At 40.7% G+C, this 23,417-nt stretch overlaps 1 protein-coding gene across 9 annotated transcripts in view; it reads right to left on the bottom strand.

Annotated features, from left to right (window-relative positions):
* The window catches only part of CALD1 (caldesmon 1), a 200,606-nt gene that overhangs the window by 63,009 nt on the left and 114,180 nt on the right, over positions 1-23,417 (bottom strand). The window contains exon 1 of one of the 9 annotated variants that reach the window (XM_074902196.1): positions 20,845-20,925. The exons of the other annotated variants lie outside the window; for them this stretch is intronic. The gene's annotated coding sequence lies outside the window, so the exon portion shown is untranslated. Of the gene's footprint in view, positions 1-20,844; positions 20,926-23,417 lie in introns of those variants that run through there. 9 annotated transcript variants of the gene reach the window in all.

Here is a 23,417-nt window from a genome sequence, read left to right as displayed (position 1 = left end):
CTCTGTCATGGCTGGATTCTTGCCTCCAGCCATGGCTCATGCCTAATGTTTTAGAGGAAAGCAATGGAAAAAGAGAAAAGGCAAACCACACTGCACCTGGTCCATTGAGCAAAGCTCTCCCTGCACAGCAGAGTTCCTCTCTGCCCCCTGCAGGCAGGCAGCTGGTGTACTGCAGGGTGGTTTTTTTTTTTAGACCCAACCATATTTTTTCTTTGTTATTTCTCTGTATATCCAAGTGCTAATACTGCAGTTTACTGAAGTTTATAGCAAGAACAACTCTTTAATGCACTGCACATCTACTTCCTAGTTTCTCCTGGAAAATGGCTCTTGGATAACACCTTACACTATCAGGATAGGCCAGGTCTGAGCAGACTGTCAAGACCATGATTTCTTCCCATCTACACTGTACACTCTTAATCCCATGTTAAGGGTGACCTGTCTGCAGAAGGACAGTCCAGTGTGGTCGAAGTTCCAGACCTCATCCATGCTACCAAGATGCCCTGGGGGGAGACAAGTGCAAGGACCATTACAAATGACCACCCCAGCTCAGCACCTCCTAAGCACAGGCCAGCATGGCCAGCAGCAGGCACCATGGAGACTTGGACCACAGTCTGAACCATTAACCAGAGAGGTAATGGTATGTGAGGAAAGCCTCTCAGCTCTGATCTTCTGCTGAACATGCTTAAGCCCCCGGTACCTATGCATAGCCTTGGATCCCCCCTCTCAGCACAAAACCATAAGCCACTCAGGAGGTAGACGCATGGGAGGGAAGAAGAGGGGCAGCTGCAACCCCTTAAACTGTACATTTGTTGTTTTGCTATTTTTCTAGGTCTGTTTTGATTTTCATTTTTAAACATCTTATACATTAAGGTACCCATGAAGAAATGCATTTATAAACAAACATCTGTGCAGTGATCTCCATTTGAAGACAGTCTTCAGCATTGTTCATGGACTTAGGAAAGCTTCTTCACCACTGTTCACAAACTTAAGAAATCATCCCCCCATCAGCCCAGCAGCCAGTGACTGAGAGATGAAGTGGCACCAATGTGGGTGACAGGCAAAGTCCCCAAACTACAAGCCAGCAACTTGAGCATGCCTTCCTGTCACAGCAGGGTCACATCCCTCCTTCAAAACCTACCACCATCACAACACCCTAAAGCTTTCTTAACACTGATTGGAGAGATGAGTCACACGATGAGGTAACCTCAGAGACACCTGAGCAGGAATAGGGTGGCATGCGTTCGTCCCCTCTTCTTTTCTGTAGGCATAACACAGGAGTTTGCGTGAGGATGTTGACCATGTGCCTAGGTAAGCATCCAAGCAGTTTGTCAGGCGGCTGGGTAACAGGGTGAGAAAAGCCTCACAGATCTGATAGTAGGAAAAACAAATGTATGTGTTCACCTGTGTTTAAGAGAAACTGATAAATACAGAATCGTTTCCTTCCCACAATCTTTAAAGCCCAATTACTGGACCACTCTCACAAGGATCAGCATCCCTGTACAATTCTCCTGGATCTCTCATGTCACTGCACAATGTTCTTTGGGACTTGACTTGGGTATGAAAATTCACCTTCCCCAAACTTGCACTAGCCAGTAAAGTTTTTTTGGCATGCTACAAGATGGTGAAGAAAGTGCCTGAACTTCAGCTGTTCTTTCACTAGGCAAAGAACAGGCAAATGCCCTTCACTGCTACTGAACATAAAAGAAGCCTTTATCAGCTCTCACCGACTGGGATGGTCTTGCATCCTCTGCAATCTGTCACTAACAAATGGTCTCCCTTTTCCATTCAAGTCCTCATAGTCAGATGGAAAAACTGTCAATAAGTGGCTTAACAGACCTGTAACCTTTTCCCAACAACAGCAGACAGACTTGTCTTCAAGGATATTTAAATAATGTAACTACCAAAAAAGTCAGTAGCAGTCCAACTTGCATAGAGAAATATCGACCACTAGCTACAAAGAAAAATAATTTTCATTTTCAATTGGAAAACTTCACCTCTGGATCTGCCAAAAGCTGCAGCCTGAGCTCTGGAGCCGTGGCTATAGTTTCATAACGATGTTTTGTGCCCTGAGAGAAAGCTTCAGAGCATCACGTTTTATGAATAAACTTCATGGGATGGGAAGGATTCCAGGAACTCCTCCTCCACAGGCTCTTACTGGATTTAGAGGTTCTGGAGTGATTAATGCATATGCAGTATTACAACCTTCCTCCTAAATAAGCCATTATAACAGGAACTTGCCCTTCCAATCTAAACAACTTATGTTCAGAAAATGGGCGTTTTCTATCACTCCAAAGTGCATGTAACTGGAGACAAACCTGTTCATAGAGCACCAACTTGGCACTTAGCTTCTGACCAACATTTCAAGGTTTTCCTAGTAATAATTAGCAACACCTCACTAAAACAGCCACTAGAAATTTAAATTCATTAAAACTCTTCAAAACTATTAAAATCACGTTTCCAACAAACATTTCAGAAAAGTAAGCAAGAGAGAAACCAGAAGCATTTTCAGAAACCTGGCAGAGTTTCAAACGCTTCTAATACTTGAGAACAATCTTTTTCTTTTTTTTTTTCCTTTCAAAAAATAATTGCAGCTTTTTTCATCAGCATTCAGTTGCTTACACTGAAACTGCTGTGAAATTCTGAGCTTAAAACTGAGCAAGGACTTCAGGATTTGGCCCTGTAGAAAGCAGAAAAATCCCATCAACTGCAAATGCCAAGGTAGAGCCTAAAAGCAGAATGGAAGCATTAAACTGAATTTGTTGCAGTCTGCCAACCAGTAAGCTATTGATGAGATGTTCTGTGATAAAACTTAGCTCTTTTGTAATGTTGGAGGTCTTGAAAAGACCGTTTCAGGCTCTGATAAGCCAGATGCTATCTCAGCAAGGGCTGTTAAAGCCACCAAAGAGCTCCAAAATGAATCAAGGATCTTTGGACTTTCCCAGTGTGTTTAGAAAGGGGAAAAGGAGCCAAGATTCAAACTTCTGGTCTGCTCATTAAAACTGCTAAGGACAATGATACCAGTGCAAAGTACACTGCGCAATCAAAGCCAGACAGATCTTGGGTGAGTGTTTCATTGGTTTGTGTCTATCATTGTGACCAAGCACAGGATTCCTAACAGGCAAGCAGGCTCCTTCCTTGCAGCCAGGTTGGGCAGCCTGTCTGAGAGCAAAGGTCTTACTGAGGTGGCGATTCCAAGGGGATGCTGCCCACAGGACGTCCTGCTCCCTTCCTCCTCACCTACATGTCCCAGCCACCGTCCTCACATACAGCAGTGTGTGCAGCCCATGCGGCAGGAAAAAAGTACCCTGACCCCACATGGTGGGAGTCTGGGCATTTATGCAACTAAGGCAGATGGAAGAAACACTTCTGGTTGCATGGGCTTCACCCTGCACTGTGGCTCCACAGGCCTCAAGCAATGTGGAAGGGACCAACAGCAGGTCCTGCCTTTCCAAACACCATCATGCACAAAGACTCCTGCATCACTTGATGGGATTTAAATGAACATTTGCAACACTTGAGATCTTATACAAAAACAGCTGGCCTAGACCAGTTCTGAATCCAAAGAACAGCAGATAGCAGACATTTTGGGACTGTAAGAAACTGTACAGAAAACAAGCATAGTGTGATCCTTCACTGGTATTTTATTCCTATCAGTATTATTTAAACATGCATTCCTCTTAAATGCAATCTCTTTCCAAAACCCAGCTTTGTCCACACCCTTCTATTTGAATCCCAAATACATTTTTAAAAAGTGTACTTCTCAAAAAACAAAACCTAGACAATATACCTCTCAAATAACCCAATCAAATTATGGGATGTTTTCTTTCTCCATTCTTCCTTAGGAGGAAAAATATGAAAAATAATAATGCCTAGACAGGAAAATATTTTTATATTTACATTTTTACAATTTACAAAATCAAAATAGGGACACTTTTTGAAACATTATGACCTTTTTTGGTTTTTTTTCCCCTCTAAAATCCTTCCAGAAAAAAACTCTAATCTATGATAAGACATGACATGAAAAATTTCAAGAGATACAAAATTCTTTGGAGAAAGTCAAGGAAAATTAATTCAGCTGGGAAGATAAGCCTGATCCTTAACTCACCTGGCTACTCCTGATGAACATGACTAGGTTTAAGAGGTTAAATGTGGTTCTGAGAGGAGTACCTTGCATTTTTATTTTAAAACTCTACATTTAGTTGAAAGAAAAGATAAAGAAAATGATCCTTTGATGAACAACGAACAGGGTCTAGCTTAGGCATTTTCTTATCAAGATGGCCATGTTCAGAACCCACCCACCAACATACCAGAAACCACAACTGGCAAATGCTATGAACAAAGGCATTTCCTGTGTTCTGATTTTCTAGCTGAAGGCCAGATATTTCAGGATCCTTCCTTAAAAGCACGGTTAAAGGAGTGGGTGTTCAGAGCCTTGCTCAATCTTGCATGGTCTATGTAAAGACTAGGCAGCTTCCCATTCATATGCTCAGCATCAAACAGGCAGTGGTCTCTTCCCTTACTCTCAAGAGTTCCCTGCCCCAGTGAAGAGAGGGCACTATCACCTTATAAGCTACAATTTCTTAAGTAGCAATTACTGAGGTCCCCATTTGTGTGATGTGCCAAAATATTGCAATGAAAGGAAGAACAAACAGTATTTTTAAAAGCAAACAGCAGCTGAGGGACCTAGAGAGTACATTGTGGTTTACTTCAACGTACAGCACGTTCTACCTACACCAATTTCAACAAGTTACTTCTAGCTTTCTCTCCTATAATCTTTAATATATAATAGGATAATTACTTACATTGAATTCTCCAAAAGCACTTACACCTCACTTGGAAGTTAAACACTGTTTCGAAAGTAGGAGTTAGAACCTTATTAAAAGGTTTTCTGTCCAAAAATTTCTACAGGCAAAAATTCTGAAAGCTATAAAAAGTACTAAGTCCCTGCCCAACAAAACAACCAAAACAAGTACACACTAGTAATCTTGATCTTGTTAATACTGAATAAAGAAGGGTAGCTTTCATCCAGAGGTGAAACACACAAAGTTCAGCTGCATGTGCAACTATCAGACAGATCAGAAATAATTGTACAGTGTGGCTGGCTAGAGATATATGAAGCTCTTTTCATGTACATGTACACTATCCATGCTTATAATAGTAGCCCCTGCACATACAATCCGTATTATTTTATGTCAGTCTGACATACGTCATTGTACCCACCTGTCTAGAAAAATGAAGCACAGAGCAAAGAAGAAAAACCTGTTATGGTAAAAATACACCTTCAATATGCCAAAATTGAATTGCTAAAGCATCTTTAATTCTGCAATCTTTGCCCTATGCATTACAGTCCTTTGCTACCTTATGAACCCAGATGTATACAATATGATGGACTGGAAGAATTGGTAATAAGGAAAAGACACAGACACGGTTCCTCTATCCATTGTCTTTCCATGGCAGTGTCATTTAGGGCAGCTCATGCACAAAAGTTAGCTCAAAGCAACAGCTTTTTTCCTATCGACTTAAGACAACAGTGGGATCAGAAAATAATGCACTCTAAATGGTGGCAAGCAGATCTTGAAACCAAATGTGGAAAGTCTATTGAATGCTTTAACAATGTAATTAAACTTCTGTTAAGGAAATTAGTAACTCTACATGGAAAAAACCTGATTTGTTCCCATCTTTTGAATGCATCTAAACACCAAGTTCTTGGCTGCATATGGTCACAGCCAAGCAGAGAACTCTAAGGGAACTGCCTGTTTGGACTATTTACCAGCTGAATAAATTTATGACCCTGAAAGGTTAGGATACCTACACACATTTTGTCCCAGTCAGTCCCAAAGTTTATGTTTAGAGTCCACTACTTGCCATGCAGACTCACACTAAGACCTAAGAATAGCAACTGAGCTTCTCTGGCTCTTTGCATTCGTGGCAGGAAGAGCAAGCAGATGGATGGCCTCATCACCCGCAAATAGGCACATCAGCTCAAATGCTGGCAGCAATGGTATGGCTGAGAGCAGTCTCAGGTGGATCAAGTTCTTCTGTTTTGGGTGATAGATTTTATCACTTTCCCAACAGCTAGCCTGAAAGAGTACACAAAGGATTTTATTAATTCTGTAACCTCCCTATATTCCAACATATGCAGCAGTTTCTCTCTGCCTGTTTTAAGAAGGTGTTATTGATGGTGAAGAGCAACAGTGAAGAAAGGTACTCCAGTTTGGTCTATATTCCACACCCAGTGGTGTGAAATCACCTTGCAGTGATCAGGTGCTTCAGCTCTTGTCTGTGGGTCTATTTTAGCCCCAGTTTAGACCAACTGTGCTCCTCTAACTATTTATCCAGGCAACCAGATGTAGTCCATGTGATTTCTACCTCTAAATGGTATTCTCAGAAACAAATATCACTTGGTATCTCTAGTTCCTCTGAAGCTGGATGACAAGTGTACCCAGAGTAAATATTCTAAGGAGTGTACCCAAACCTGGGATCTCAAATAGCTGGTTGTGTTCATTCACTTTCTTGTATCTAAGGCAGAAAGAGAAAATCATCCTTCCTCTCCCTGCTTTGGCTTTTTTTGGCTAAAATACTAGCCATACAAACAGAACAGGTTATGATGGACAGGCAGGTATTATTATTTCATCACTGGTTTCTGTCCACATCTGCCCTATACTGATCTTGGCTCCAGCCATTCTATAGCATAAAAAAACCCCAAAAAAACCCAAAAAACAGAAAGCAAAAGTTAAACAAAAATTCTTTAAATACTAGCAAAACATTTAGATTGAGGCTCTCGTTTGTGCCCTTTAAAGCCATCATTTTAAAAAATGTTTATGCAGCAGAGGCATTTCTCCTACACATAAAAATTCTTGAAAAACAGGAAAAATTCTTGAAAAACAGGAAAAGGAAATTAACATTTCCTTCAAAATTAACCACTGTTGGCACAGTCTTGAGTCTGTTACTGTGACACTCTACCGTACCTTTACCTTTGTCCACATTTACAAGATCCTGCGTTTAATTTTGAAGTTAAGCTACCCATAAGATTTGAAGGGAGAATAAACCAATAACTTTTTTTATATCAAACAAGTTTTTAAAAGTATTTTTAAATTACCATTAAATCACACAGAACATTATAAACAAATGTAGTCACCAAGACTGTATTTTCAGAATTCAACACAGAAATTTAAGAAATTTGTAATGTCTCACCAAATGCACTAGAACAGCATAGCCAGGCATCCCCTTCAACACAGACAAGTCAGCAAAATTTCTTTTGTTCTGACATTTTTTCTATTCTCTAGCAATTTCTATCCACTGCATAGTATGCTGTCAACTTGCTGTATTATGGGAAGGAAGACTCCCCATGCTTTATGCCTCTTCTAGCGCACCTGTGCAGTGCCAGAAATCATATATTCTCCATACTTTCATCAGCGGAATTAATTAGTGCCTGTTTTGATCAAAACAGGCTGAACAGACTAAAATTTAATCTTGTGCAGATTTCCTGCAGGAATGCAAAAAACCATCTGGCCCAAACACAGCAAAGCTCTTCAAAACTTCCTTAAATCCTGTTGACAGCAATCAGTCTGTACATGTCAAGTGTTGTAGCCCACACAGATGGATTAGAACCCACCACATAAATTCTGAAGGCATCCTTACCTAGGGAAAAATCCAAAGATGCACACATCTACTTCTGCTATTAAAGTGCTGATATTTTTACAAGAGTAAAAGGCTCAATCTGGATTAGCAACAGCAGCGGAAGACTTTTAACAGACTTCTAGACTGTGCTGAAGGGACCACTGCCATGTTGGCAATGGGAACACAAAGGATTGTAGGGATATTCACACAGGCTATTACAGCTCATCCTAAAGAGATAACACTAACCAAGTAAAGGATTTCCCCTTCCCCATATAGACTGGGCACAGAAGAATACCTGCAGCACAGATTCTTACCCATAAGTGTTATATAAATCATTACCAGCCCTAATTGCTCTTGAAGACTCTAAAGAAAAGGTTTGATCGAGCAGTGGCTATATTTTCTGAGCACCAAGCTATGCAAGACTGTCCCTGACAAAGATCAAGCCTAATTCAATCTTTGTGCGGCTTCACTGATGGTAGTGGCTCCAGGCAATCATGTCCGGCATTTACTTCATGGAGAGGAGCCCAAAAGCAGCAAGTGAATGGACATGGCTCTTTGTTTACAATGCACTTTTCAATACTGAGGGATTCATTGTATTTTCATGTCCAGATGACCATGTCTCACTTGAATAGGAGGTCCTTTTAGCAACAGGTTCTTTTTTCAGTCAAACTGCACCAAATTTGTTGTCCTGTCATTCTCTGAAAATAGTCACGTATGGTCTCACAATTTTTAAAGACAAAATACATTCCCAGACATCCTGGATAGAGGACACAGAAAATCAGATAGAGAAAAATATGAATTAAGAAAACACCATGAGTTTTACATCTGGTCATCTTTCCCCTAGATTGCCATTCCTCCACCCACAGTGAAGTCACCAAAGGCACATTACAGCTTTTTCTCTGATAACACTAATTCCTGGGAGGATGATCGTGAACTAGAGATGGAGGACTATGGTGCTGAGAAGATAGTGGGGAGGAAACAGAGGGAACACAAGGAATGAAAGCACAAGACATCTCTGAGAAGACCCTGTACCCCTACAGATATGCTAATTTTTAATTTCACACCACTTTGGATTCAAAGCCCCTTAAGAATATGTGTAGAACACCAACATCAAAGAAATTGTGCCATTACAATACTGTCTCATGTTCTGAGAGAACAGCCCAAATGCCTTTTACTTCTACCTCACAACATAAAAATTTAAGATACAAAACAGCTCAATGCAATGGGCTTAAAAATGGCATCATGTTCCATGGATCAAGTCTCATAAATTCTGTGTGCAGTAGCAAAATCCCACAAAAAATTCTGCTGGGGCATTTTCATTTCCATGAGTGCAGTCCTGCTAAGTGAGATGAATTCTGTTATGATTACTGTGACCTTGAATATTATGTAACTGCAGTCTGGGAGAGATTTTATTGTTGCAAAAAATTTCATGTAAAAAAAAAAAATTAGCTCCTAATGTCCATGACAGAAGGGAGAAATTTGATCTACTCACATTCTAGACAACAGAGAAAGGAGAAAAATACTAAGACTGAATAAAGCCGTGGTTTCATCAGATAAGAAAGGCAAGGTAACTGCGAAAGAAATCATTTGACTAAATCCCATAAATTGAGAATGTGAGAAACTTGGTGGTCTGCAGCCAGGTTTTAGTGGAGACATTACACCTGGCACACCTACAAGCTAACTCAGCAAAGCCACTTCTCACTCAAGGTTATGGCACACGCAGAAAACTTCCATTCATGACGCACCCTGCCACCTTCGGCTTGGGAGTCAAAATGTCAACGTGGCTGTGATCCATCACCTTTCTTCTTGCTGACCTCCAATGGTTTCTGGCCTCTCTACTGGAATAGCATGGCCAGTACTGACTCTGGGTAAGGCATGAAACAGTCCTGCATCCATCTGGATGCTGCTGTTCCCCCCGGGTTTTGCCTGCAGAGGGCAGCAGCCCCCCCAGGGTAGCTGAACTTACTACACACTGTTACTGTACCTTCCAGGGCTCTTCCCTGGTAGACCGTTGATGGTTTTCAGCACAGACTTCCAAGACTACAAAAATCTGTCTGGGGTAGGTCACAAACTGCCTTTGGGCAGAAGACCCTGCCCTTTGCCTGTCTACTTGACATATACCAGTTTCTCCAGTAAGGAGTAGCAAAGCATTCAGCCTCTCTCCAGTCACCAAGCAGCAAGCATGTTTTCCTAACATTTACAAAGTCTTGAAGGTCAAATTTTCTATTTAACGGTAACATTTAATAACCTGCGGTCTTCAGGTAAACAACATTACAGTTGAGAAATCAAGCCCTAATCTTTGTGAACATGATATTGCTCATTGAACAGCTCAAATCAAAGTGCAGTCTGCACCAGAAAGTGTTTGCTCGAGTTCTCCTGTCCTCCCAATTTCTTCTCTCTTATTATCACAGCAACTGGACTGTGTGGCCTCTAGCCCTTGCCTCAAACAGAGCAGTGTTTCAAAACTGCAGGTTATGTGTACACATCTACCTACATATTTATGTGGCAAACATTATAATAGCCAAATTAACAGTAACACGAGCTGCCAAAAACACAAACTCAATTTCAGTGAAGTCCATTGTTTTACAGAGTGGGTGGGTAACAGGCCACAAATCCTATCCTTACCAACTCTGCAGAGAAAGCAAGGCTTGAAATACCCATCTCTCACCTCCAAAAACATCACCCTCTCTCATAGAAGCTAAAAGAATGCTCTGGGGCTGCTGGCAGTGGCGGGGAGCTTGGATGACATTTTCAAAGCGTGCACAGATTGGCTTCTGCAGAGCCCCATTAGCGATCAACAGAGATTTCAAAGACAATCTCACAAGGTATTGAAATACCTTTCCAAATCTGACTCTCCGGACAGGGTATCTCTCACCTAAATGTAGCTGTCAAATAATTAGCTAAAACTTCATACTGATGATCTAGGCTTCCCCAGTCTAGAAGCAACCTAATTCCCACTAACTGTGAGGTTTTGCATGTCTTGGTCTCTTTTAAGATTGAAAACAATTTTTAAAAAATAGAAAAAATAAAAAGCCTGACTGGTTTGCACAACTGTTCACAGATCAACTGTGAACTTCTCTCAAAGGCTGCACTTTAAATTGTGTCAGCGTATACCTGGCTTTGAATGCATCCCACAGTCTGCACAGCACTTTCTCTCAATACAGTATTGGATGATTTTGCAGATGCCAATTATTTACTGACTTGCATGAGAACAGGCTTTGCTAGAGACCATATTTTAAAGTTACAATTATGGTGCAGCATAATTTTTTTTTTTTTTTGTCCAGCATTAACTTGAGTATTGGTACAAGTAGCAGCTCTCACAAACTTGCCAGAAAAAGTGGAATACTTTCTGTGGGAGTATAAAATACATTGGCCACTGTTATTCTGACAAGCACATTAGTTCCATGTGCAAAAGAAATAAAGTGCTCATTCATTACCCAATTTGCGGTGACAGCCTAGTGAGATATCTCGTTTACATTCTGATAGCCCCATGAAATGAACTGAATTCCCACACAGTCACAAAAGGCCAGAGTTAGCATTTTCATTAAAAAAAAACAAAAAAAAACCAAACAAAAACTCAAGTCTGCCTCTGGAGTAGATTTGCTATAACCTTGAACCTTAAAGGAAACGAGAGGGAAAAAGAATGAGCAAGGCACACATCAGAAGAGGGGGTGGGGAAAAGCTAATGGCACCTGGAATGGAAATGTGGGCATTAAAAGAATTTCCTATTCTAAACAATGTGCAAAGTTAAAAATACCTTCTCCTGAGATTACGCTCAGCATAAATACTCACAATGGCTATTTATAGCTGTCTGGTAGCCTACAACAAAGATTTTTATTCCAACAAAGGAACTGTATACGAATGCAGGACCTGTTTAAAGAACTATTAAAATGGAAAATAAACCACTCGTGTCAACTAATCATGTTGGTACCTGTTGCAATGCAGTGTAAACATGGCTTTCCTGGATGCTGACAATTGAGCATTAAGTACCAAAGTGAGGGAAGAATCCTTGATATCTTTATCACAAGCCAAATACCATTGTCATAAAGGCCAACACCTGAGCACCTGCGAGGCAAGGTGCTGAGCTGAAATAGTGTGCAAGTTGCTCAGCACCTCCATGGGTGCTCAGGGGCTCTCACAGAGCAAGGACACAGAGAAAAGATTGCCTGGGATAACCCAGGGAGGGACCGTGCCAGGGCCCCACACACAAGGCAGGTACCACAGGTACGACCCTGCGCCACTGGGAAACCAGGCAAGGCAAAGCCATGTGGCACGGTTTGCCAGCAGCTTATTTGATGGGAGATGCTTTACAAATACATTTTTTTCCTTGTCTGTTCTTATACTTTTAAATCTTTTCATTAGTGTTGGGTCTTTGGAGGTGGGGCTGAAAATATGTGGAACATGGTTAATTTAGAAGAAAACAGAACCCAAAGCACCACATAATCTCCAGAAAGGTGAAGATCACCGTGTAAAAGTAAGCAGACACTGGCTTACATGGAGGGCTTTGACTTCAGTCCTGGGAGTCCTGAGTGGTTTTGACATTCAAAACAGAATGGGAACAGAGAGAAAGGGAAGGATAGGGATGACATGTAGAGTTTGAAAGAAAGAGGAGTACTTGCCAACATACGTTCTTACTGTTTTGGTTGCCTTCAGCTTTGAGCTAGTAGAAAAAAAAAAAAACCACCAAAAAAACCTCCCCAATTTCTGAATATACTTTTGAAACCCATGGGAGTCTTTGCTGAGATAACTCATATCAGATTGAGGGTTGTGCTGGTATGTTTTTTTAGGACAGGGTACACCTGTGATATGAATGGGGGAAGGGGCCTGTACCCGTACACCCTGTACACGATAAAGTGTATGTGTCCCATTAGATGGGACTAACCGGGTGACCAACAGCTCACCTTATCTTGCCCCCAGGAACTGTATCTTTTCAGTTTATCTCCTGATCTTAGGTAAGCAGTTGCATCTTGGGATGCAAAAGTAGGTGAGAGAGATCCTGCTTTGTCTCTTTCCAGATGTCCCTATAAAGCTTGTCTTTCAGCTCAGTCACTGTGTCTGGGTCACATTTGCTAATGACTCCACAGCTAATTAGCTGAGTTGTGATCACAGTTTATGCTATTTGTAATTTCTGGACTGTATGTTCTTACACTTCTCTGTCAATCAGCCATGCACACTCTGTGTTAAGACTGAAAAAATTTCAGAGCAGAGTCCTTTCTCCTTACTGCTTATGTGTAATGGACTTTGCAGAACAGTTCTGCCCATAAAGTTCAATTAGCAAGCTTAGCTTTGCTTTGGTTTCTGTTCGGCTCCTCCAATTCAAGTTAAGATTTGAATTTAAAAGATACATTTTAAAGTAATATTTGGACTGAGTTGGGAGTTCAAGAAAAGAATAACTTAACCAATAACTTAACTAGCTTAAACCAGTTTTTCACATTCAGTTTAAATCTTTGGTGCTGGTTTCTAATTTGTGACTCCAGATAGTACTGAAATACCACTGATTTGAAGCTAAGTACACCTAGCAGCAAAAGAGGTGTTGCTGAGCCTGATTCAGCTGACACAGAGAGAAGCCAAGCAGCAAAGCAGTTCATGTTGCAGCAGCGCATGTTTCACAGGAATAACATTGACCCTTGTGCCCTCCACCACAGAGACCATTTTGCCCTGCTCCCCAGCCCTCTCAGGGTTTCACAGCTCAGTACTAGGATGCAAGCTCTCTACCCTATTTCTTAATGGAACAAATTACCACTTCAGAGAGCGTTCTCCATCTGGAGAAAACCAGAGCTGTTCATTGTTGCCTTGCAGGAAATGTAGAACTTTCCCTCCTCCCCCTCCTCCCCAATTGCATTTGTAGAAAAAGGGTTTGGGATAAACTTTCCCAGTTTTCAGCACTCTTTTCTAACTCCCTGTCGCAAAAAGCTCCTGCCAATACAGGTTTTCATGAAAAAGAAGCATACAAGAATTTAATCCATTTTTTGTAAGGATGAAATTAGTAAGAATTTTGCTCACAGAAGGAATATAACTAACAGGAACTTTTGATGGCCTGAATATGACTCTCTTCACTTGCATGCAATGCTCTGTGGAAGCAGAGGAAAGTTAGCACAGCAAAATAAGCCGTTTTCAGACATGGAATTTCAATAGTAGTTTAATCTATTGCACACAGTTTAGCGATGTAATGAGGAGCCTATAAACCACACAAGTGCTACAGACTGATATCCACATTTCAGTCATAGTATATGGTTTTAGACACAGCAAGGACCATAGCTGGAGAGTATAGTACATTCTGTTCTACCAATGGCAACTCAACAGCATCATCTACATCTGACTCTCATTCTTTCTGGTATCCAGTATTCTGGCTTTTGGAACAGGATAATAACTATTATCCCACCCTGTTCCCAATTCTGTGGTCAGCAGCTCACTACTCCTAGCATATTTAATTGATAAATAATGGGGAGTAGGGCTAGGGAGGAGGAAGTCTAGCAAATGAAGTTGAGTTACGTAAGTGACTTTTTTTTTTTTTACTTAAATGCCTTAATTTATTATCTGTTCACAATGTTCACTAAATGTACAGGCTCAACTGCCACATTCCCTTCCTCTGTGTAAACAAGGTTGCAATCAGTTCTGTGTCTTTTGAGACTCATACTGCTCTTTATTAAAAGGTAAAGTTGTGTTTGGAAATACAGTTTGAAAGCAAACTGCAGAGCAGACTGCTCAGTAGGAAAGCTCACAGCTGTTCTCTGCCTTAGAGATGATGTGGTCCTGTGGCTGAGACATGGCTTCTACTCCCAGGTCCACCACTAAATGATTAAAGATGGAGCTTGAGGTAAAATGTGTTATGACAGCCTAGACTCATGATGACAAAGGCACATTTACAAGAAAACAGGGACGTGGTTTTGGTTTAAGAAAAAAAAAAAAAGACAAAACCAGGGAAAAAAATAATCTGATATGGCCATAGCTCCTCTCACAGATGGTGAATCCAGTTCACAAGTGGCAGAAAAGTACCTTCAAAGGGTCTTGTATTGCTCCTGCCCAATTTTCTGATTGCTTTCCCAAAAAATAAGCATCATATTTGTTAGTTTTGGCCAGAACAAGTCTCCAGATGTCTTCCATGTCCTTCTCTCACACAGATGCTCAGCAACGCATTAAAGTGCCCTATCCACTGACCATTCAACATGTGACTCTAAAGCTTGCACATGCATTTGAAAGACTCCTCAGTCTATCCTTAAACAAAATCTATACCATGTTAAATCTGACAAAATCCAGTGGAAAAGGGTTACAAGGAGGTGATGTTACTCCTCTCCAACTTCTGGAAGTGTTTATTAGGAACAGAGCTGCTTCACAAAAACCTGATAGGCTATGCAAATCAGCTCATGCCATCTCAGTGCCAGCCACCAAACAGCTAACAAGTCCAGTATTATGAGGCTGTCAACCTAATCATCCTCCCTTGCCAGACAAAATCATCAGCACATGCACTGCAATATCTCATATCAACATCCAAGAAACAACAGTGAGTGGCAGAGATAAACAAAGTCTCTGCATCCAATTTTCCATGCAATAAATTATAAATGGAGCTCTTATTAAGTGTAATCAACAGAGGTGGGCCAACCCCCAATCTGAAGACCTTAACATTTATGGAGGATGATTCTTGAAGCCTATCGCCAAAGCTGCTTTTCATGGCTTTTCCTTCTAAAAATAGCCCATACCAAAATGATAGTGCTAAAAACTGTGGACCAGGGTGATTTCTACACCATTCTCTAAATTTTTCAGCTACAGCTTGAAGAAGATCTAATAAGCAAATATGCAAGCAAAAAGGATTCATACACCCCCTCTGATAAGTTTTTGGCTGTTCCACAGAGTACTTCACTCCCTATTAGCAAATCTAAAGAAACAACACTACCACATTACAAGGATGATGCAGAGATTAGTAAATAACTGATAAGATCTCAGATGCTCTGGTTATGGGGATGCACAAAAGCATCTTATATTGTGAGAGGCACTACAGTGCTAAAGGGAAGAGTAAAAATAGTTAAAATGGCATTACTATTGAAAAAGAAGGAATCACTTTCAGCTACCTTTCCAGCAGTCTCTTCTGGCCAAATTTCTTCATGTTTATGCTTTTATTCTTACATCCTTACTTCATCTAATTAAGTACTTAAGGTTTAAAGAGTCTGAACTCCAACTAGCAAAGAGATGATCCTATCTTAAAAGTCTTCATTTTAAACTTCTTCTGCAACTGTTTATCCTGACCTGCAGAAGAACAGCTCCAAAGCACTATAGTAAGTGGGCCATGAACCTGCAACCCATCCCCTGTAAAAGCTGACAGTTCACATTATAATAGCATACATCTACAGAGCATCTTTCATATCAAAAGTGTTATACAAACTAGACACACATCTCTAGCAAAATGCAGTTACTGCTTGAGTAAAAGGTGGGCAGCCTACAAAATCATGCACTCCAGTGAGACAGGGAGACATTTTAGCTAAGAACACCCAATGTTGCCCATAAAAATGGCACATTCTTTACCTCAAAGCAGTGAAGACCTCAACACTTACCGTATGTAATCCAAATAAAGACAACATTCAGAATATTTTTATTAAAAACAATTGTCTTAAATACAAACGACCTAATTTACAATATGTTAGGTAGCTGCCGGATGTCGATAGAAAATGAACACATGCTGTAAATTCAGTGCTTGGTAATTAGGAAAATGTGCATGTGTCCCAAGTCTGCTTCTCTGTAGGTAGAACTAAAGGGCAACATTATGTCATTTCCCTTTGCGCAGGACTCCCTATTGACTTCCATAAAGAATTTGGCTTAAAAACTGATGACAGGGTACAGCCCAAGTTGAGGGAAGAACAACCAATAAATAAAGGAAGATGGGTTGGTGACAGAAAAGTCATTCCTAGTCATCAAGACATCTTACCAATATTTTCTTCCAAAGGATATAATGAGGATGGGACAGATGATCTCTGCTCTCAGTTATACCAATCCCTTAAATCTAGAGTAATTGCTAAAAGTGCACAACCACTGAAAACAGGATTCAGACTGAATGAGTGAAAGCAAGTCTCAAAACACTGAACGCAGCATAATATGGAACCGCTAAGAAGGTATGACACAGCCTGTTAAATGGGTCCTCTGAGTTTAACTAGAGGCCAACCCTTCCCTCCTAGATCTATCCTGCTTTAAAACATATTCATTAATAATGGTTTATTTCAGAATTCTTCTGTTATCAGGAAGCATTGACAAGAATTTAAAAGCTTTCATCAACCAAACTACATGTTTTTTTACCTTTGCTCCACTTTTGTGTATTTATGCCTTTATCTCCTCAAAGCAAGACATATCCAGCAAAACCATGTAACCAACAGAATGAGAAATCACATTCCCTCCAAAGCCAGCATACCACAAGCATGCAAGACCTCTAATGATATCAAAGTCAGTACATCAGGATCTCACTGTAAGTATGATGTGAGCACAACAGGTGAAATGAGGATGGAGCCAGCGAAGCAACAGGGAAACAAATGAAGGAAGTTAGACTTTAAAGATGTGAGTCACCAAAACAACACCTTCAAGCACTTCTCAGTGTCAGAGCTGGTGACAGAGTTAAAGTCTTTCATTGTCTTCATGGTTTATTAGGTACCATATTAGTCCATCTGACAATAATCAGTAAATGAAAAATCAGATTACAGACCCATTGAATATGCCTAAGCATTTCTGGTTTGCTTTGAAGATACGTTTTCTTCATTCAGTTTGTATATCCTGTACATATATTCAGGCCTGAGAAAACCCGATGAGATTTTCATTACTTAGCAGGGGGTTTTCTCAAATTAATCACCAATATATTCATTCTCTTTAGAATACTGAAATGACTCATCCATTCCATTAAAAATTTTGATGAGAAAGACAACAGCCCTGAAGGAACTTATGCAACCCTTCAGTATAAGACAACAATTACATGCTAATGAGAGAAAAGACTCACTGGCTCATCCAAGAGAGAAAATGGGGGACAGTGGGGAGGGAGGAATTAAACTTTTCCTTAAACAAATTCATCTTGTGGCATTCTGACTCAGACAACTTCTCCAGCCATCATAACTCACTGGTTTGAAAAGGTCATTAGCACTCTATCCCATTTTGTTGGGAAGATGAAAAGCCAAATTCATAGGCATGACATGAAAATTTGACCTTGCTATTGCTGTGGGACAACATGAACCCTGAAACCCTACTGAGGAGTTTCTTACGGGCATTTTTTATGAAATATCAGCTAAGCACATGCACACATATTCTCTACATGGTATGCACAAGTAGATCCTGCAGCCACAGTGAGGACAGCAACAGCTTCAATACAAAATACACAGCACTTCACACTCTGCTTTCTTCCCCTCTTTCTACATTTCCCCACCCAACTATTTCGTTCTCCTTCTCAGAACAGGCTGAACATGTGGCACCAGACACATGATGCCTGCGCTCAAAAAGTTGCAGTGGGAAGCACTCTGTTATCCATGTTGCTGACCTTTAGAGGAATACCCCACTGTGCAAGCTGGACCATAAAAGGAAGCCATGTGTAGCCAGTGTTTAGAAAAGCCATCTCCTTGTCTTTCCCAGCTATGGTGCTGCCTTATTAAGACACTGAAGTAGTAGCCACCGGAGAATCTCAGGAATGTTCTGAGCAACAGCACCCAGAAAAACCTTGTTATTTTGTATGGCTTGAATATGAAAAAGCTGTGAGGACTGTTCAGCTTAGCAGTTACAGGCTTGTAAAAGAAACCTATTCTAAAGAAACTACAATTATGCTATTCCTGTGGAAACACACATGATTTTTTCCTTTCAATCTGATCATAAACATTTTCTGCATGGGAAAACAGAGAAAACAGACTGGATGTTGAGAACTTCATTTCAAGGGATGGCACGATATGAATGCAATGGCATAATCATCTCATGAGGTGACATAAAGCCGAAAAATCAGCTGTATACAGATCACCAGAAGGATGTCCTTTCCTGTCCAGTCTCCACTGTGCTCTGGTCCTCTCACAAAATGATAACCACTAAGTGAGAGGAGTGGAAACAGTCTTTTGTAGTTGTTGACTTTCCAACTGTAAGAATTTTTGTGAAAACCTGATTGCTAAGTTTTGCTGAAAAGTTTCTGAATTCACATGAAGGCCACAAACAAATTTATGTGGTTGCGTTTTGATTTTTCTTTTTTCACCAAAAAGTCCATTTCACTAAAAGCCATTTATATCACCATCTTCTTCTTCTCTGCTCAAAAATACAGATAGAAAAAGTTTTATTCTTTATATTAAGGAAGCATTTGGCTCTGGGGCCAACTTCACCCCTGTATTACAGTGATGCCTTTCAGAAATCGCCAGGATTGATACACAGAGTGCACTCAACACCTCCTCCAGACACAATGTTGTGTCACCACTTGCACAGAGTGTATCTCCTTATCACTAGAGGGATGGCAATTTTACAAATGAAACCAGCTTGCTCTTGTGTAAGCACTGTCTGCTTATTGGAATTTTGCTCAACAAAAACATTCCCCCTGCTCCCAACCCAAAAAGACATATTTTTGAGAATTAAGCTCTTACGTATAGGAACAACCCCCCTTGTGGTAAGAAGCTGTATGTCTTGTGAACAAGTGTATATGTTCTCAGTCACTTCTACAGTGTTTTTCTCACTTTAAAAGTGATGTTGCTCAGATTTTTCTTTCTAGCCTCTCTTTTTATTAATCTTTGCAGGATACTCCTTTGAAACAGCTAAATGTATCAGTTCAAGCTATTGCAGGAATTCAGCTGCCAGGACCAGGAATAGCTGTAGCCATTTGCTGACTCCACAGTTGCTTGCAGCAAGTCCCTCAGCTCTCCGTTTCTTGACATGTGGTCAGTAGCAGTTGGTGGATGTGTGTAACATCTGATTCACCCATCTAATACCAGACTTCCCCTGATCTGTACCTGACCTCATACAACACATAACATGAAGGAACGGGAGGTAGGTCAGTGTCTGATCTTCCCTGTCTATTATCACATGTGCCTCCCATCTCTCTCCAGAGCCACGTTAAGAGCAGAAACAAGCAGCTGAAAGAAGAGGTAGGATTTGCATGGAAAGTGAAGATCAACAGAGATTCCTCTTCAGGGAGTCCAGCACCAGTGCATCTCACCACAATCACAAAGTCCTTGTTTGTACACAGAAGCTGCAGAAGTTTACCTCAAACCTGGTTTGAAACCAAGTGCATTAAATCTGTGCAAACCTCCCAGTCCAAACATAAATGGGTTTATTGTCCGATGCTGTTTCACAATAAGACAACTCCCTTGCAAGAGGCTCAGCTGACAAGCAGTAAATCGAGTCATGGTAATTTGGTTACTTTCCCCTGTGTGTGTTTAATTGACTCAAAAATTTACCATGGTGTACATCAGGTTGATATCATACAAGGAGGGAGCATTTGTTGAAATTAATCGGTTTAAACACCAGTAGACAAGATGTTGTCTTGTACTGGTGGAAGAGGGAAGTACTAGTATGGAGAAGTAACTTAACAAAGCCTTTGACAAAGCTCTGCTTTTGAGTACTAATTATCAGTACCTCTCTTACGGCCTCAGCACAGGAAGAATGCAGTCTGCCTAGAAGATAATCTCTTGCTAGAACTGTCCTTGTTGGCTGAAACAATGTCCTCACTGAAAATAGGCCATGAGCTACCTTAAAGAAAACCCAGGCATGTTTTCAGCAAATGTCAGAGGAAAAAAACCTGGATAAATATATTTAAAAAAAAAAAATAATTTAAAAACCCAGCCACAACTAGCTGTTGAGTTACAGCCTTCCCTTGGTTTTCTGTCAGGACGACAAACTTGATGGCCTTTTTTCAACAGACTACCCAGCAAAGACTATTAATAAGCAAGTTTATTTAGTTCAACCAACAGGTTTTGACATAAAGGGGAGAAAAACAACATCTATTTACATTTTTTTAATGTCAACCTAGATGAGGCTGACCTTTAACTGTCAAATAAACTACCCACTGTTTTATACTTTCCAATAAACGAAAGAAAAGCATGCTGCTTACTTTTCCGCTTCCCATCACCCTTGCTGCTCCCCAGGAAGAGAAGGGCTCAATTGCAAGGCTGACACAATTACTGCTCCTTCTAACCTGTAGCTGTATCACTTCTGTTAATCCAACCCTCTGGTCAGGCATGCCAGCATCCCCGGGGAAAGAGCCATCACTAGACTTCTAAAGGGCAGTTACCCACCGACCTTATTTCTGGCCAGGAGTATTTCTTGATCTGTGTGCTGATGAATTAAGTTGCCCAAGAAGCACAGCCACCTGATATCTGCCTTCATTCTATGAAAGACCTTGATCACACAAGGACAATCCGCTGCACAGGGGGATTTTCTCTGTTTAGTGCGAGCTAATAAGTAGGTTATGATGAGAGAAATAAAGCTGCTTATAAACATTTCTCTTAATTAATTAAATCTTTGTTTACAAGCACAAAGCCAAAAATGCAGGAGCTAATTGACCAAATGAGATGCTTCTTCAAGTTGAAATCAGTTTGGAGTTTCATTTACAAATCACATTTTTCCTCTATAGTTCTTTGAACTGAGCTGTGAAAGGGTGACTTTGCCCAACCAGACAGCAGTTTGATAGTGTTTACATACTCTGTTTACTCGTGTGTAAAACTTGCTTAGCATTTGACTTCATTTAATCTATTATCCCTGCAATTAAATTGGCCTCAGCTTTTTAAAGGAAAATCTAACCTTCTGATTATCTGGTTTAATTTCAGATATTAGATGATAAAGATGTTAATCCAATGCAAGCACACACTGAGGAGCAGATGATCCTAGAAACCCACTGGCTAAACTCATTTTCATGTCACTCCTTAAAGAGCCTCACTGTGGGGTAGTAACTGTAGTTTCTATCATGCCCCATAAGTTTTACCATTCTGAGCCCAGAATGTCCTGAAGAACAGTAACAGAACTAAACAACAAATTCAACAATGTTCTTATTCACTAAAAAGAAGGCATTGCAATGTAACAGCTAAGAGATCATACCCATCCAAGTCTGGAAATTTGCAATTTTAGAGGCAGCTTTTAGTTACTCTCTCTGTTTAGAGCAAAAGAGCAAATAAAATACCACCAATGCTCTCCTCCTGCAGCAGCCTCTACTCAACATTGTCCTCCAGACACAATGTTGTGTCCCCACCTGCAAAGGGGAGCTGACACCTCGGCACTTGTGCTCAGGACTCCCAGCCCAAGTCAAGCCCCAGGCATGCTACCCATAAGTAGCTGCTCAGCTTCTGGGGCCAGGGTGCAGTTGCTGTGGCAGGGAGGCAGCGCAAGGCAGCCCTGCTCACTTTGCTCCCACCTTCCCTCTTTGTCACCAGCAAGGAGGGCTGCACTAGCAATCAACCTGTGTGGCAGGGCCCATGAGAAGTAACCAGCTGTCTGAGCAGCCCTTGAAGACCCTCCACCCAACAAAGCATCCCAACCCCATATGGCCCATCTCAGTGGGGAGGCTGAACCACCAGGATGTAGGTCATCAGCCACCTAGCAACAAGCACATGCAGGCTATAGAATATGTTCTTGCAGGTGAATATACTAATGTATTTGCCTGCAAATATTTTTAAAAACATTTTTTAAGATACAGGGATATTGAACCATCAGCTTCTTTTTTATGGGACCAACACAATATTCTTCTTGCTTTTCTTTAAGGTAAATGAAATTTGTTGCAGAACATTACTATTACTAATAAGGTCATTTTTTAATCAAGAGAAAGGTTAGTGTAGACTGTTCAGCCAACTCATTTGTAAGGATATACATTTGAGTATGCACAATCCTATGGCCTGAGAAGGCTTTATACCATGAACTAAATTAACCCTGCCTCTTGTACTAGTTGTGGTTATCAGGCACATGGGAAGTGACTAAGCTCAATCATACACTTACTGTCTAGAAAGGAGTGAGAGCTCAATCATACACTTACTGTCTAGAAAGAAATACAATTTATGAAGACAGACTGGGTTAGGAATCTAATAAGACTTAGCAATGGTTCATGCAGGTTTTTCTGACAACTGACACTGGCCATCCAGATCAATGGAGATGGATTGCCCTGCCTAAGAAAGAGTCCAACAAAAGTAGACCCAGGGACCAAGAACTGAACCTCCTTTAGTCCAGGTTGTTTTAGGACAGTGTCTTTGGTCTCTACCATACTGAGTTAACTGAAGGTAACCTACATCAAGGGCTGATGTACTCCTTGCCAAGGGACAGAAGATGGGACTGGGGAAACTGAGGTGTTATGTTTGCCTCCAAGTGACATACATACCTATAGACATAGGCACCACACTGCTCCAGTGTGGCTGGTACAGGAAGTTTGAAGACTGTGCCTTCACAAACCTTAGGCCAATGTTCAGTTAAAGCAGCATTTCAAGTTTCTGAAGTCTCTTATATGAAAAAATTCTGATGGCAGATATGATTTACACCATTTGAAGGTACAATGACAGATGCACAGAGCTTCAAGAGCACTGCAGGCTACCCTAGCTTAACTGACTGTATACTGCCAATTTGCGCGTAAGATATTAAAGAGATCTTATTTTTCAACATAAATGTGACAGGACAGCCATTGACACATTGAAAGTACTACACCAGCTACATTCCTTCAGCCTCATGATTTTCTTGGTGCAGTGCCTATGCTTCACTATAATTCTGAAAATCATGATAAAATACTCCTCATATAGTGCCCTTTTAAATATGCATGCCAAAATTGTCAGTAACAAGCACCAAAAGCTCCTCCCCAATGCCCATATTTATTAGGCATTTAAATAAGATCCAGTTTA

The sequence above is a fragment of the Athene noctua genome, chromosome 3 (assembly GCF_965140245.1).
Source record: "Athene noctua chromosome 3, bAthNoc1.hap1.1, whole genome shotgun sequence".
NCBI lineage: Eukaryota > Metazoa > Chordata > Aves > Strigiformes > Strigidae > Athene > Athene noctua.
The sequence above is the reverse complement of the archived record's forward strand: the minus strand, read 5'-3'. Positions and strand labels throughout refer to the sequence as shown.